Genomic DNA, 12,107 nt, shown 5'->3' with positions numbered 1-12,107 from the left:
ACCTTTGCCGAAGCGACCCCCCAGCAGGACGTCGCTCGCCAAGCACACCCACAAGACAGCCGCCGACCCGCAAATCATGCTTAGCTGCAGATTTCGCTGCACATTTCACTTTCGTGCTTTACCGATTCCTATGACCGAGAAATCAACCACAATTTTTAGATGTGCGTTCAACGGCGCACTGCATCGTGCTTGAGGAATAGGAATATAAAAGGAATAGGTGCTTGAGGTAGGGTAACTTAGCCACCAATAATAATCTGCAGGCATTCCTATCCATTGCTGTGTTAAAGCAGTAAGTTTCAAGGACTAATGGCAAAGTATGTCTCGAACATGTCTCGAATTTCTCGTAATATGCATCCGACATCTCCAAGACGGGGTACTGCTTATTTTCATCGTTAAGGATCTCCCCGGTGCAGTAACAAACTGTGAAAGACAGGAAGCAGCGGAGCATACGCTTACGCTTTATCCCCGTGAGCTCCATATCCGCCAAAAGCAGGTGTATGGAAACAAAGACGCCAAAGAAAATGCTATATTTAGGTGCAGCGCCACGATTGGCGCAGTTTAAATCAGTGCACGCTGTATTCCAAACGTAAGGAGCGTTTAACCAGAAGCTTCAAGTCAGGCTGACCTTTTCTGCTCATACCGCCGAATGTTCGTTGACCACAGTTCAGCAAAATACATTACAGCACAGCTGTAAGCTCGGTGCATTGCCGACATGATCTAATTAGCGTCTAATGAATTGAAATTACTAACGCACGCGTTATTCCAAAACCTCCATCAAAGGCGAATGTGCTAGTTATTTTTTATAGCTAAAAAAGCCTCTTACAGGCATTATTGGTATGTAGCTGCAGGCGCTGAACTTCCTGGATAGCGTTAAGATGCAGTTCACTCTGGGTTAAGGAAGTACTTGGCAGCTATAGCAACATGCGCGAAATTTTCGCAAGCCTACTTCTGTTTAAAGCGAAGGTTTCTATGCCTTACTGATGGCGTCGATGTCCGAGCAAGACGCAATATAGGATAGCCAACTTTACACAATGGGTTTCACAAAACGCCGATGATGATGATGGGTTTTCACGAAGGCACACGTGGCTCCTCAAGAAAACACACGCTTCCCGTGGTCCGAATGCAACTTGGGTTCCTCGCGTTATTACGCCGAGATCTATCCCACTGCGCCCTTCCGACACGGTCGAAGCAGTTTGGATTTTGGACTTTGACTTTGACTCGGGTTGCGTGGGAGAAAGCTTCGCGCTTTAACCAACTTTCTCTTAAGAAATGGGTTTTGATTTTTAAGCTGCTGGTCCCCACCCCTTCTCTCTCCACCTCCCTTTTGGTTGGTTTCGGTTTAGACAGGTGACATCCACTCTTAAGGCCTATAAACGGTACCTCCGGCAAGGTCGTTCCGTTCCGGCCAAAATCATTCCGGCGGGCGGAACGCCCGGCAGATGGCGGAAGGGGTTTAAACGGTCTCTCCGGCACACCGCGCACTCCGGCGCCGCTAGAGCCATCTTATTGGCCGGCGAGTCCAATGACGTGCGTGCAATGCTTTTACTTTTTTATTATTAATGCGTGCTCGATTCGAAGATGTTTGTTGTGTGCTTTCGGCGTTGAGAGGCCGCGATATGGATTTACGCGGACTTCAGTAGTGTGAGAGCAGTCTGGAAAAACTAACCTGACCTGGGCAATGGTCGTGCTTGCGCGAGAAACGCGCAGCGCCCCGCGTCGTATGTTGCACCTGGGCGTCAATATTTGTGTAAAGCACAAAGCTACATAACAAGCTGCCAGCCGCCGCCCGCGCGACTGCACAAAGGCAATCGTAGGTAAAAACTGTCGGCAGCTGATTTCAAGCAACGCACGTAACCGCGGTTTGCTTGTGCATGTTTACGCCATTTGTTTAGATACCCTTATTTATCATCGCTAGGTAGCTACTCCAGGATACTGATTATTAAAACCAAACAAGCCGCGGATCTCGTTGGGGGCGAACGGATCTGATAGTACAGTGAAGCTAGAAGTCTCTAGTTCATATCGTAGCATCACCCCCGCTCCCCCGCCGACCTCCCGCCTCTCATATTCGACCAGCAGCCGTAGGACACCGCGGGACGCTGCCGCTTCCCATCATTTATTTAGCCTCCGCAGGAATTTCGATCAAGGGTCATAATATAGTTTTAAACTTCCAATTTCACTACCCAACAGCGCTTGCGCGAGTTTATTCAGCTTAGATTTAGAGTGACCCCAGTCTGCGAACTGTAGTGAAGCATTCAGTCAACTGGGGCGGGTGGATCGCCATATACCCCCCCCCCCTTAACAACAAGTACCCATCTTCCAGCCTCTCCCTCACACAAACCCCTAACAACTCCACAATTCTGTAAATATTTTGAAATGACTCCAAACCAAGCAGCCTCATCAAGAAATGAGCATGACTAAGCCCTAGGAATACCCATGTATGCTCCAAACGAAAAATATGACGCGTTGGGTGCGCGCAACACCTTTGAAGAACAAATCAAGGCGCAAGCCGTGCAACACACTGAGCACCGAGAGCACCTCACCAATATAGCCGCGAGCAGACACCTCTTAGACAGCCTGCGCATTTTATATGAGAAGACCGTCGGCGACAAGATCTCCGCCCCTGCGGAGAGAGCTGTGAGTCCAAGAACTCGAGGAAATCTGCACGTTGTTTGTATTGACACAGCCACGTGGAGCTATAGTTTCAGCCGCCACCGACTGCTCGAGCAAAGTTCTTGACCCCTGCTCCACCCAAACCAAACACACGAAGGAGGACGAAGAACTGTCCTTTGCCCTAGCCCTATATAGCAGCTACCCAAGTGCGGAAAATAATCAGCGATTCCCATCAAGCGATCTGCAAAAGGAAGAATTTCTAGCGCAAGGCGCAGGGTCTTTACCCGCCACGAGACATACCAAAACACCAGAACCACTTTGATGTGGACCCCCGCACATGTGGCACTACAAGGCAACGAACAGGCCAACGAGGCTGCTCGAGATCTCACCCACCGAGAGCCCAGAACACATTCCACAGACAACTCCAAAGATCGCGTCTGTACTTGCCGAGACGTGCTTGTTCACTACAAAGGGGAAAGACGAAGCCACCCAGCTGCTGGCCCCTCGCTCTCCAAGAAGCAAGAAGTGACGTGTAGACGTCTCCAGATGATCACTTATCCTATCCCAAGGCTGTACTGGCCCTTCCATTTGGAAATAGACAACGCTGGATGTGAACACTGCCCAAAGCTTGCGACCTTGGCTCGCATGCTATGGGAACGCCCCAGTATACAGAGACATGGGTTCAAAAATTCGAAAGGAACATTTATTTTCACTAGTAATGAGCAACGGGAAACAGTGCCGCACAGCGAAAAGCCTGAAATCCAACAGTGGGCCATCCAAAGGAAGACATCGCCAGGAGCCAAGGCATCTTGGCTGTCGTCTAGAATGCCACAGGCCTGAATAGGCCTCCCCTTTCGACCGAATAAAGTTATTTTAGCCTCCTCCAGACCGATCGGAGTTCAACATTTTCTAAACTAGCCATAGAATTTACTTGAAGTGAATTTAGTGCTGCAAAATATCATGAGCTAATTGCTAATTGGGCATATTTCAGAAAACTTCAGTGACAAAGAATGGTCCGGTAAACAATGGAAGTTACAAAAACGCACGTAAACATAGAAGTACCGATGCGCACTGCTGTTGGTACTGGGCGCACTATGCTTGTTTTAGTACTGGGCGCACTATGCTTGTTTTAGGTGCCCAGCACTCCGCCGCTTTGAAGTTGTCTTACAGGACACTGGCCGATTGGCGTAAGCGGCGTTGTCTTACGTGACCCTGTTTGTCGAGGATACCCCAGGTTTCACGAGACGATCACTTTTTACAGTAACAAAAACAAGCCAGGTGCAAATACGCTCAAAAACAAAGAAACGGCGGATAACGGTTCGTGGATGACTATAGTAGCGCCACCTGGGAGGGCTGACGGACAGCAAGGCTGCAAACCCGAATGACGCAGTGGAATTTCGCTTGAATACGCGCGCTTATGACGTCGTTGCTGAAATTACGAAAACCTACGATTTTGCGGGAGAATCAAAATTTTAACCTAAATTGATCAATTTTTCAGTGAATACGGCATCATTTGATGCCGGACAAGAGCTGGGGGCACTATAAAACGCGAAATCTTTCGAATAAAACAAACTTGTATTCTGTCTTCATGGCTCCTTTGTGTATACAACGTCCGTTCCCTGAATTTGAAGTCACAGAAAGAAGCCAATGTGCCCACTCCTTCAATTAAGTACAGCAATCCCAAGGCAGACACAAAGCTGGAACACTAAAGACTACATGAGGTTGCAGCTGTGCTATGACGATTCCTAAATGGCAACAAGCCAATTTTTTTCATTTCATAAATGTCGGGAGCAAAAGTATAGAGTCCACACAAGTGGCGGCCAAAATGTATTGCAGGGCCATCATGCGAAAGAGCTTCTGCTGTCGACACACTGGTTGTGCGTCCCATTTTAACTGCATGCACCTTCGTTGGCTCGCCTGAGTTGATACGCTTTTAGTACGAAAAAGGACTGAGCTGTTTCGCTTCGGTTGCCCATGTGTCACACCTTCTAAGTGTTCTCGCTGAGCAATGATGAACGATGTAATTAGCGTAGAATGATATGCTGAACCAGTGGGCCGCTCTTGTTACTCCTTATCACGAACTCAAGCACACGACATGCTTCATTCAAACAAGGCCAGAGTATGCATTATTTTACTCTTGAGTCCCAGATTGTATAGGAAGTGCAACGATGACTGACGAAGACGGAGTAACAATAAAGAACAAAAACAGATGGCAATTAATGCGCACACATATAGCAACTGCAAATTCAGCCACTCACTGGGGCCACCTTTGAAAAGAGGCACAACATGTGCAGGTGAAGCAACACTGTTCAGTCACTCTGCTTCCCAACACTGCATCAACGCATAGGTGCAAACTATGATGCGTGCAGTTAAAATAAGCGACACAGCCTTTATCTCGGCAGCAGTCGCCCTTCTGCAAGGTGGCACTGCAGTGTGTTTTGGTTGGTGCTTGCGTGGAATCCAGACTTTAGCTCCCGACAGTACACATTCGGCCATGTGGAATGGTTATCAATTGATTTCAAAGAATGAGTCAGTTTCACACAAACACCAGAATACTCAGCAGGTGACGAGCCTATTGAATACAGTGGGTGTACCCCAGAAGCAACACAGAACAGTATATCTGTTTTACCCCAACGAGCGTGCACTCTGACTGCTTGAACACTCCTGACACTAACAAGAGCACACTCAATCAGCCTAGCACACACCCAACCCAGACAAATGAGTAGACTGGGTCGCTCACTAATGTTTCAATACACGGCTCTCGAAACTCCTATTGTCAGCTGTTAAGAAAGGTTTTGCGTGTACTTATACAACTGCATGGTGTTGCTACAAAGCATATCCCTGCCTATGAAAAGCACTGCCCGTAGGATTATACCCCCAGCGCCCGCACGCAAAACAGAACCCCTGGTAGCGTCAAAAACAGACTTCGGCGCAAGCGTGCTGTTGAGCACTGTTGCGCAGTGTACATGGCGCTGCCGGCGTAAATAAATGCTGCCGGCTGCTGTTTGCCGCAATCTTCGTGGATGTCTAGCTTACTGCAATAAAATTTAAAATCGTGCGTGCGCTTACACGAATTGTCGCGGTCAATGCGGTGAACAGCATCACGGCAGCACATCACATACAACGTCCCACCGCAATGATTTCTTTGGCTCGATCACTTCACAATGTATCACGGTCGGAACTTTTAGAAACCAGTGGCACACAAAAGTAGCCCGTACACAGCGCACCGGCGCGAGACCCTGGCCGTAGTCGTTGCCGCACCGCGAACTCCCACGGACGCACACAGAACTGACCGCTTGCTGGTTTGTCACTCCTTGGTCCATTATGGACGATGGCGAGCACAAATGACGCTGTCAACTTCTTCAAACACACTCACCCACACCCAAAAACAAGGACAGGCCAGCCGTCACCAACATAAACATCGGGCTATGCATGCTTGCTGCCGTAATATCGCGGCACTGCGGATATCAAACTAAGCGCCGTGCTGGTATGCTTCCGTCGGCACAAACAAATGCTTCGTGGATTTATAATTCGATTCAAGCAGTCACAAAATAGCCGCGACGTACTATAAGCCGGTGCGACTATTTTCCTCCGCATCGCTTCGCTTGAGCAACGCCGCCATGTTGTTTAGCCTGAAACCTTCTGATAGCCCTGATTGGCCAGTAGGAGGTCGGTAGGAACCAATCAGGGCGTCAGATGATGGCTGGCGAAACGCGTCATCCTCGCGAACCGGCAAAAAGTTGGAGTTGGCCAACTTCTGGCGGAAAGCAATTTTCGGGCGGAAGGCGCCGCGTTCCGGCCGCCAGAATGATTTTGGCCGGAACGGAACGACCTTGCCGGAGGTACCGTTTATAGGCCTTTACTACAGGGTCACTGTCAGCTACCATCCCTTTTTGTGGCCACTTCCGCTGCGACGGACCAGCATTATTGGCTTATGTTTACTGTAGATGTTTGGTACTCGCGGACTTGTTTTACTCCCAGGACCAGTCAACCAACACAAAGCGCATTTTCTGTCCTATATATAAGGTACGCCCTCACTTGCGGCGCCGCGCACGCGCAGCTCCGCGCGCGCAAAAATGCCGGCGCTTTTTAAAGTCCGCACTACTGGGAGCGCGCGCGCGCAAAAGCGGCGGCGGCGGCCGAGATAACGGACCGGGCAGCTGGGCGGGTGGCGCCGTGGCGCCACCACCACGGCCGCTGGATGAGCGCGCACGCAAAAGTGTGCCTTTCATCCAGCGGCCGTGCTACCACTCGGCGCTCCCCTCGTCAGTGGAATGAGCCGGTGCATTGGACTACACAGCCTCCTGTTGTTTTTGTCGTGTTTGCTTCGGTGCTTTGAATGTTTTGGTGGCGTTGTGGCGGACATGTGAGATGAAACGAAGTCTAGACAGATGTGTTGGGTTCTTAGATGCAGTAACGGCTACGCAAACTTGTCGGACGCTTCTAAAGTTGGGTATCGGCTACAATGGCATGAGCGCTTTTTGCAGCGATCTACGCTTGGCTCCACCCGTTCTGAGTACAAATAAAACTACTATTATTAGTATTCATTTCTTCCTAAATGCACTAACGGCTACATAAACTTATTTCACGCTTCTAAGTTTGGGAACGGGCTTAGCGCTTTTTGCAGCGCTCTGCGCATGTCTCCGCGCGATCTGAGTAGGAATAAAACTATTATGAATATTAGTATTCACTTCTACCACTTTAAATTGTCTTCACTGGCTTCAATGACTACAGTTTCCACTCCAGACTTAGCGCTGGGATACCTCGATACGTGTGCTTTGAAGAGAAAGGCACTTGCGTACGAGATGAATTACCGTGTAGCCGCAGAGACGTTGCGGTAGTTTACACTTTCTTTCGGTAACCGTGAGCTTTGTGCTTCGGTTTTGGTGAGCGACACTGTGACAGCATGGGAGCCTGAAAGCCGAAGTGGAAATCCCACGTTTGTGGTGGTCATTTTATCAAGAGCCAAAGTTATTCACCAACTCAAAAGCCCAAGCTACAAACCATCCCTCCTCCCCTTCCCGTTTTACCACCTGCGTGAAATAAATGCTGGCACCGATAGTTAAAAATGTGGCAGTGTTGTTTTGCAATGCTTAAGTAATATTTACAGAGTACCTAAAAAATCGTGTGATGCCTTGTGAAGACGCCAAAAACGCGCGATTAGTTGCCTAAAATATGGGTGCATCACCCCGAGTCCTCCAGCACAGACACATTACCGGTACGCTGGAAAAAGTTTATGTTTGGAGAGGGGTGCACGGAAGTTCGAAATTAAACAGCAAAATCATCTAGCCCTCCGTCTAATGATTACCATGGTTGAACGCAAAGCTTTCTTCGCGCGAAATCGACTGGAATTGGTCAAACACGCTGCGATAAAAATACCAAACTACGTGCTGGTGAAATTCGAAGCTCAAGTAGTCAAAGTTTAAATCCAGAAGGCAACCAATGAAAGCCGCACGAGAAAGTTTTGCGAGAAACCGTCATCGTCGTTAGACGGAGAAGTGCATGATTTTTCAAGGGTACGTGGCAGCTTGTAAAACGACCGCACCAATCAGTTGTGAAACTGAGCACATGTTTTCGGCACCCTCCTGTCTATCGTCCTTCAGCCACGCAGGAATTGGTTTTTGAAAAACCATTAAGCAATACTAGCCAGCAATCATTGCAATTCTTGTAAAGCAATGCTTCTCCGCGACAAGCAACAACGTTCTATCATGCGGTATTTATTCTGTAAACAATTCCCGATGACTGTAGTAAGGGCATTTCTGTGAAATTAAACACGTTTCAGCCGTAGTTAATGAAGTTCCGGAAGCGTCGTCCATCACAATTTCTGTTTTGAGGTAAATCTTAGAAGGCACCCCTCAACTTTGTCTTTCGCTTGTGCACGACGCTGTTTCGTCATCAACTGCCAAATGCCAGCGCCGCAGCATTCCTGAATCGGTTGCACACAACAGCTTTGTGGGAGCATTTAGCTGCAATATACTCCTCGATACGCGAAACTGCATGCAGGCATGAAAAAATTGCATGAAGGAAAGGACTTTCACTTCCAGCTTGACTTCCAGCTTGGCGCATTGAGCGTCGTCTGCTATTTGTAAATACTGAGTATGGGCGTAAATCACACACATGGCATGCCTCGTAAAGGTCACATCCACGCTCAAGATTTACCGATCTGAAAAAAGCCCCTGTAGTTATCTACGCTTTGCAAACCGCACCGCAGAAAAACGACAGAAAGCCATGCACAATAACGCTGCGCTGACCGCCACCGGCATTCCACTGACGAACGGTTCGCCACGGGCGGCGCTGTTCGCTGCAGCGACGGTGGTGCCATACAACGGCCGCCCGGTCCCTATAACCCAAGGAAGTTTCATACAACCTCCTTGCTATAACCCCTCTCCGACGGGGGAGCAGGGGAGGAACGGGTATGCGCGCTTCGCGCGGAGCAGCTACCCGGTGAGAGCTCTGACCTCGCAGCACACGTGAACCGGGCGCTGATCGGCTCGTTGAGTTTTGCGCAAAGCGCCTTGCCGCAAAAATGGGTCACAGAGGTATCCCTGCGCGGCAGAGGAATCTTGCCGCGAAAGGGCGTTTTGCGGCAAGCGTTTTTGCGCGTGCAGCGCTGAGCGGGCGCGGCGCCGCAAGTGAGGACGTACACCCGGCGTGGCAAAATGCATCGCCGCGACATCTGACGTTGCACTTCTGGTGTCGAGACATCGATGTGCGCGTGCGCGTCCAACCACGCTCGCTAACCTGTCTTTCCCTTCGCTTCTAAAAGCAGCGCTGATCACATTCAGAGCTTGGCCCCAGGGGTCACTTTCTTTGCTCAATACGTCTTGCTCGTACACGCTTCAGCGGCCGAGGGCGAAGGTGGAGTTGCGTTGCTCGCCCTGCCTTGCTGTGGCAGATAAACAATATTGCCCGTCTCGCGGTGACAAAATTGTGCCCCACATATGCTCTCCCACATCGGTATTTCTAACAGCGGCGCTGTTCTTGGGCTGGGCTTGACGGCGGCCTGTCCTTGTATCGTTTTACTCTCCCTCCGGAATTCCCAGCAATGCGTTTGTGTTTACAGGTAAAGCCGACTTTATGAAAACCGGCGGAAGCTTGGTCTTTGTAAGCTGGCCTTCCCACACTGCCTGTTGCGCAGCGAAGCATGGAAATCTACGGAGGGAGTATGAATAAAGACAACGGCTTTCACTCATGTGTTATTAAATGTAACCAAAAACCATTTGTATGAAAATTGTATGCTGATAAGACGACTATACCGCTGTGCCGAGTTTCATGTACTTGTGGTAGTGAAGTTGTAAACGTTGGAGAATTAGTTTGTTTGCATTATAAGGCAATCTACGGAGAGAGATTGCCATGTATTGGAGAAAAGGGTTGTAACTACGGCTCCGCGCTGGTTCAGCAAAAATCAATCCCAATCGGTGGAACGAGTTTTAATACTTTTTTCGTAAAGCATTCCATTGGTTTTTAACTAAAATGAGCACACCAAAACAGAATACGAACTGAAGCGAGAAATAATTCCCTTTATGAAGGTGTCACGAGACTTCACCTTGCACACGTTCTGAAACAATTATAGAAGGGGAAACGGGAGAAGAGATCGGCGTGGTCGTGGGTTTGACAAAAAAATTAACAAAAATGAAAGCCGGTATTCTACAACAGCTAAAAATCAAAGCACCGCTCAAAGCCAGCAATGAAAAAGCATCTGTAAAGTATGGTGCTGCGCTCCTTCCCATTATTCAACTTCATTAGCGGGAGAAGTAGCAGCCTGCGTAAATGACCTCGCTCATCCTTCTTGGCATTGACTCGTAAGGCGAAACCTCAAACTCCCGTTTTGCGCGAAGGCTTTCCCATTGTTCCGGAATCGCGGTCCATAGCACGTCCGCTGTGCCCCCTGACAAGTCGCTTCTGGACAAGCGCGACTTAATGATCCCCCACACATTCTCTATGGGATTCGTATCCGCACCGTTCGAAGGCCACTGTAGAGTGCGTAAGCCCAGATCCTCCTGCAGGTTGGTCACCCGACGTGCTATGTGACTGATATCTGCTGAACCAGCGCGGAGCCGTAGTTACAACCCTTTTCTCCAATACATGGCAATCTCTCTCCGTAGATTGCGTTATAATGCAAACAAACTAATTCTCCAACGTTTACAACTTCACTACCACAAGTACATGAAACTCGGCACAGCGGTATAGTCGTCTTATCAGCATACAATTTTCATACAAATGGTTTTTGGTTACATTTAATGACACATGAGTGAAAGCCGTTGTCTTTATTCATACTCCCTCCGTAGATTTCCATGCTTCGCTGCGCAACAGGCAGTGTGGGAAGGCCAGCTTACAAAGACCAAGCTTCCGCCGGTTTTCATAAAGTCGGCTTTACCTGTACACACAAACGCATTGCTGGGAAGTCCGGAGGGAGAGTAAAACGATAAAAGGACAAGCTGCCGTCAAGCCCAGCCCAAGAACAGCGCCGCTGTTAGAAATACTGATGTGGGAGAGCATATGTGGGCACAATTTTGTCACCGCAAGACGGGCAAGATTAGTTATCTGTCACAGCATGGCAGGGCGAGCAACGCAACTTCACCTTCGCCCTCGGCCGCTGAAGCGTGTACGAGCAAGACGTGTTGAGCAAAGAAAGTGACCCCTGGTGCCAAGCTCTGAATGTGATCAGCGCTGCTTTTAGAAGAGAAGGAAAAGACAGGCTAGCGAGTGTGGTTGGACGCGCACGCGCACATCGATGTCTCGCCACCAGAAGTGCAACGTCAGATGTCGCGGCGATGCATTTTGCCACGCGCTCGCGTGCCCCGGCTTATATTGACGCCGGGTGTACCTATAGGCGGGACGTAGAGTGTACGGTCCACGCCCAACAACTCTTCGAAACACGTTGAGTACGTATACGCCTCGTCCATAATCAGCTATCAGTTCAGCTGCATTCGATGGCGCCCTCACATCCATCAGTAAGCTATGAGTTCACACTAAGCTTGTGCATAGGGCGTTCTCCGTTAGTGAACCGTGTATGACACATAGCAGAGTTATTGCTCTTTTTTTTTTAGTATTATACAGATATTTGTCATGCGAACATTTTCTGCAAGTCTGCAAATTTTCTGCTATTACTTGCGAGTACAGTAATTGAAGGTTAGTATCCGTCATGCTTTGGCGCAGGCTTTGGAACATGCTTAGAATAATTAGCGTTTATTTCCTTTATGCCGGCATAACTTATTGCTCGCCGGGACATGCTTGTTCCGCTCATTAAAGTATGCAAAAGGTTGGTTCACTTCCCTACGGTACGAAAAAAATGTCAATTTTGCGACTTATTCTCGCCGCCTATAGTGTTGTCAACTTCCCAATCCTAAAATGATACCGTGATAATAGACGTATAGTAAAGCGAGTCGAAATTTTACGAGGAAAGGTCCTGAAGCCTACATACGCGCTATAATCACTTTCCGGAATGTGGGAGGACACGCCCTTTCTCAGAAGCAACACCGCGATTAAGCCAGTTT

Source organism: Haemaphysalis longicornis, unplaced genomic scaffold, assembly GCF_048455015.1.
Source record: "Haemaphysalis longicornis isolate Haplotype H1 unplaced genomic scaffold, Haemaphysalis longicornis Haplotype H1 scaffold_1, whole genome shotgun sequence".
Taxonomy (NCBI): domain Eukaryota; kingdom Metazoa; phylum Arthropoda; class Arachnida; order Ixodida; family Ixodidae; genus Haemaphysalis; species Haemaphysalis longicornis.
Note: the sequence above shows the minus strand (reverse complement) of the source record.